Source organism: Dreissena polymorpha, chromosome 9 (assembly GCF_020536995.1).
Source record: "Dreissena polymorpha isolate Duluth1 chromosome 9, UMN_Dpol_1.0, whole genome shotgun sequence".
In the NCBI taxonomy this organism is placed as follows: Eukaryota; Metazoa; Mollusca; class Bivalvia; order Myida; family Dreissenidae; genus Dreissena; species Dreissena polymorpha.
The window spans coordinates 92,972,385-92,978,453 of NC_068363.1; positions in this window are offsets into that span (position 1 = coordinate 92,972,385).

Genomic DNA, 6,069 nt, shown 5'->3' on the forward strand with positions numbered 1-6,069 from the left:
TCAGCAAAAATATATGTATTTGTAATTAAGACTTTCCAGCAACATGTACAAGATAGTTAGAGTAGCACCGTTCTTAAAGTTTCAACCATTATATTAATGCAAGGACAGCTATTCAAATATTGTTCATGAAGTATTTAAACAATGTGTTATGTCTAAATGGAATGATGATGGTGTAAGCAATTGGATTATAGTTTATTAACATAAAGGATTATACTTACTTTTGAGCATATTGTTAATCTCGTCAACAAATAAAATGCTCAGCGAAAAGATATGTATTTGTAATTAAGACTTTCCAGCAACATGTACGAGAGAGTAAGAGTATGATTGTGTAGTCGAAACAGCTGAAGTTGTAGGTACAGCCAAATCAATATGGTTTTAAACATTTGTACGACGATGTATGTCAAGGATGTCTCAGCATGTTGTTAATCTCGTCAACAAATAAAATGCTCAGCAAAAATATATGTATTTGTAATTAAGACTTTCCAGCAACATGTACAAGATAGTTAGAGTAGCACCGTTCTTAAAGTTTCAACCATTATATTAATGCATGGACAGCTATTCAAATATTGTTCATGAAGTATTTAAACAATGTTTTATGTATCAATGGAATGATGATGGTGTAAGCAATTGTATTATAATTTATTAACATAAAGGATTAAACTTACTGGGCGTTGTGATGCTTGTGCTTGTCAATTCCTCGCATACCAGAGCAGTAATCGGACTCAACAAGATTTCAGACTCGTCTTGAGATCTATATGTGACCGTAATGGTTACTACTTTCTTGCCGTTGTTTGGCAGAAGTACAACACCACTATCTTCTCGGGTCGTGTCTTCTTGCGGATTCTACAATTGTATGACAAAGGCATTTATTCATGTTTAGAGCTCCTAAAATGTCCACGGAATATCAACCTAGCGTAAGCACATGAATACACATACCTGAGTTAGAGTTGTGTTATCTTTGTAGGTAACGGTGACGGATTCAATATATTTAGGTTCTGGAAATTGCAACGCATTCACTTCTGTCGCGTCTGGCCGTTGAATGTCAATCTTGACTACAACCGTGTTGTTCCCATCTGTTGTAATTGGTATGGGTCTTTCGTCCGTGTTGAACGCATCGAAATTCTCCAGAGGTAAGCCGTTAGAGGTAATGCTTTCGATACGTGGTGAAACGACTCTCTCTTCTTCGCCCATCTCGCAATATTCTATATTTGGCAGTCGTAAATGTAGGTTTAATGCGTACATAATGGCAATTAGTCAATGTGTGTAATTACAATATAGGTCTACGAAAGAGAACATATTTTCTCTAGCATGCATTTGTTAAGAACGAAAAGTTTTACTGCAATCAGATTATCAAAACAAATTTAAACATTTTTAACCTGGCGTTGTAATTGATGTTGATGGTGGAGTTGATGTCGAGGAAACCGATGGTTGTGTAGTCGAAACAGCTGAAATTGAACGTACAGCCAATATGGTTTCAAACATTTATATGACGATGTATGTCAAGGATGCCGCAGCATATTGTTAATCTCGTCAACAAATTAAATGCTCAGCGAAAAGATATGTATTTGTAATTAAGACTTTCCAGCAAGATGTACAAGAGAGTAATAGTATGATTGTGTAGTCGAAACAGCTGAAGTTGTACGTACAGCCAAATTAATATGGTTTTAAACATTTGTACGACGATGTGTGTCAAGGATGTCTCAGCATGTTGATAATCTCGTCAACAAATAAAATGCTCAGCAAAAATATATGTATTTGTAATAAAGACTTTCCAGCAACATTTACAAGATAGTTAGAGTAGCACCGTTCTTAAAGTTTCAACCATTATATAAATGCACGGACAGCTATTCAAATATTGTTCATGAAGTTTTTAAACAATGTGTTATGTCTCAATGGAATGATGATGGTGTACGCAATTGGATATTAATATATTAGCAAAAAGTATTATATTTACTTTTGGGCATATTGTTAATCTCGTCAACAAATAAAATTCTCAGCGAAAAGATATGTATTTGTAATTAAGACTTTCCAGCAACATGTACAAGAGAGTAAGAGTATGATTGTGTAGTCGAAACAGCTGAAGTTGTAGGTACAGCCAAATCAATATGGTTTTAAACATTTTTACGACGATGTATGTCAAGGATATCTAAGCATGTTGTTAATCTCGTCAACAAATAAAATGCTCAGCAAAAATATATGTATTTGTAATTAAGACTTTCCAGCAACATGTACAAGATAGTTAGAGTAGCACCGTTCTTAAAGTTTCAACCATTATATTAATGCATGGACAGCTATTCAAATATTTTTCATGAAGTATTTAAACAATATGTTATGGCTCAATGAAATGATGATAGTGTAAGCAATTGGATTATAATTTATTAACATATAGGAATAAACTTACTGGTCGTTGTGATGCTTGTGCTTGTCAATTCCTCGCATACCAGAGCAGTAATCGGACTCAACAAGATTTCAGACTCGTCTTGAGATCGATATGTGACCGTAATGGTTACTACTTTCTTGCCGTTGTTTGGCAGAAGTACAACACCAATATCTTCTCGGGTCGTGTCTTCTTGCGGCTTCTACAATTGTATGACAAAGGCATTTATTCATGTTTAGAGCTCCTAAAATGCCCACGGAATATCAACCTAGCGTAAGCACATGAATACGCATACCTCAGTTAGAGTTGTGTTATCTGTGTAGGTAACGGTGACGGATTCAATATATTTAGGTTCTGGAAATTGCAACGCATTCACTTCTGTCGCGTCTTGCCGTTGAATGTCAATCTTGACTTCAACCGTGTTGTTCTCATCTGTTGGAACTGGTATGGGTCTTTCGTCCGTGTTGAACGCATCGAAATTCTCAAGAGGTAAGCCGTTAGAGGTAATGCTTTCGATACGTGGTGAAACGACTCTCTCTTCTTCGCCCATCTCGCAATATTCTATATTTGGCAGTCGTAAATGTAGGTTTAATGCGTGCATAATGGCAATTAGTCAATGTGTGTAATTACAATATAGGTCTACGAAAGAGAACATATTTTCTCTAGCATGCATTTGTTAAGAACGAAAAGTTTTACTGCAATTACATTATCAAAACAAATTTAAACATTTTTAACCTGGCGTTGTAATTGATGTTGATGGTGGAGTTGATGTCGAGGAAACCGATGGTTGTGTAGTCAAAACAGCTGAAATTGTACGTACAGCCAATATGGTTTCAAACATTTATATGACGACGTATGTCAAGGATGCCGCAGCATATTGATAATCTCGTCAACAAATAAAATGCTCAGCGAAAAGATATGTATTTGTAATTAAGACTTTCCAGCAACATGTACAAGAGAGTAAGAGTATGATTGTGTAGTCGAAACAGCTGAAGTTGTACGTACAGCCAAATCAATATGGTTTTAAACATTTGTACGACGATGTATGTCAAGGATGTCTCAGCATGTTGATAATCTCGTCAACAGATAAAATGCTCAGCAAAAATATATGTATTTGTAATTAAGACTTTCCAGCAACATGTACAAGATAGTTAGAGTAGCACCGATGTTAAAGTATCATTATATTAATGCACAGACAGCTAGTCAAATATTGTTCATGAAGTATTTAAACAATGTATTATGTCTCAATGGAATGATGATGGTGTAAGCAATTGGATTATAATTTATTAACATAAAGGATTATACTTACTTTTGAGCATACTGTTAATCTCGTCAACAAATAAAAAGCTCAGCGAAAAGATATGTATTTGTAATTAAGACTTTCCAGCAACATGTACAAGAGAGTAAGAGTATGATTGTGTAGTCGAAACAGCTGAAGTTGTAGGTACAGCCAAATCAATATGGTTGTAAACATTTTTACAACGATGTATGTCAAGGATGTCTCAGCATGTTGTTAATCTCGTCAACAAATAAAATGCTCAGCAAAAATATATGTATTTGTAATTAAGACTTTCCAGCAACATGTACAAGATAGTTAGAGTAGCACCGTTCTTAAAGTATCAACCATTATATTAATGCACGGACAGCTATTCAAATATTGTTCATGAAGTATTTAAACAATGTTTTATGTATCAATGGAATGATGGTGGTGTAAGCAATTGGATTATAATTTTTTAACATGAAGGATTAAACTTACTGGGCGTTGTGATGCTTGTGCTTGTCAATTCCTCGCATACCAGAGCAGTAATCGGACTCAACAAGATTTCAGACTCGTCTTGAGATCTATATGTGACCGTAATGGTTACTACTTTCTTGCCGTTGTTTGGCAGAAGTACAACACCACTATCTTCTCGGGTCGTGCCTTCTTGCGGCTTCTACAATTGTATGACAAAGGCATTTATTCATGTTTAGAGCTCCTAAAATGTCCACGGAATATCAACCTAGCGTAAGCACATGAATACACATACCTGAGTTAGAGTTGTGTTATCTTTGTAGGTAACGGTGACGGATTCAATATATTTAGGTTCTGGAAATTGCAACGCATTCACTTCTGTCGCGTCTGGCCGTTGAATGTCAATCTTGACTACAACCGTGTTGTTCTCATCTGTTGTAACTGGTATGGGTCTTTCGTCCGTGTTGAACGCATCGAAATTCTCAAGAGGTAAGCCGTTAGAGGTAATGCTTTCGATACGTGGTGAAACGACTCTCTCTTCTTCGCCCATCTCGCAATATTCTATATTTGGCAGTCGTAAATGTAGGTTTAATGCGTGCATAATGGCAATTAGTCAATGTGTGTAATTACAATATAGGTCTACGAAAGAGAACATATTTTCTCTAGCATGCATTTGTTAAGAACGAAAAGTTTTACTGCAATTACATTATCAAAACAAATTTAAACATTTTTAACCTGGCGTTGTAATTGATGTTGATGGTGGAGTTGATGTCGAGGAAACCGATGGTTGTGTAGTCAAAACAGCTGAAATTGTACGTACAGCCAATATGGTTTCAAACATTTATATGACGACGTATGTCAAGGATGCCGCAGCATATTGATAATCTCGTCAACAAATAAAATGCTCAGCGAAAAGATATGTATTTGTAATTAAGACTTTCCAGCAACATGTACAAGAGAGTAAGAGTATGATTGTGTAGTCGAAACAGCTGAAGTTGTACGTACAGCCAAATCAATATGGTTTTAAACATTTGTACGACGATGTATGTCAAGGATGTCTCAGCATGTTGATAATCTCGTCAACAAATAAAATGCTCAGCAAAAATATATGTATTTGTAATTAAGACTTTCCAGCAACATGTACAAGATAGTTAGAGTAGCACCGATCTTAAAGTATCATTATATTAATGCACAGACAGCTAGTCAAATATTGTTCATGAAGTATTTAAACAATGTATTATGTCTCAATGGAATGATGATGGTGTAAGCAATTGGATTATAATTTATTAACATAAAGGATTATACTTACTTTTGAGCATACTGTTAATCTCGTCAACAAATAAAAAGCTCAGCGAAAAGATATGTATTTGTAATTATGACTTTCCAGCAACATGTACAAGAGAGTAAGAGTATGAGTGTGTAGTCGAAACAGCTGAAGTTGTAGGTACAGCCAAATCAATATGGTTGTAAACATTTTTACAACGATGTATGACAAGGATGTCTCAGCATGTTGTTAATCTCGTCAACAAATAAAATGCTCAGCAAAAATATATGTATTTGTAATAAAGACTTTCCAGCAACATGTACAAGATAGTTAGAGTAGCACCGTTCTTAAAGTATCAACCATTATATTAATGCACGGACAGCTATTCAAATATTGTTCATGAAGTATTTAAACAATGTTTTATGTATCAATGGAATGATGGTGGTGTAAGCAATTGGATTATAATTTTTTAACATAAAGGATTAAACTTACTGGGCGTTGTGATGCTTGTGCTTGTCAATTCCTCGCATACCAGAGCAGTAATCGGACTCAACAAGATTTCAGACTCGTCTTGAGATCTATATGTGACCGTAATGGTTACTACTTTCTTGCCGTTGTTTGGCAGAAGTACAACACCACTATCTTCTCGGGTCGTGCCTTCTTGCGGCTTCTACAATTGTATGACAAAGGCATTTA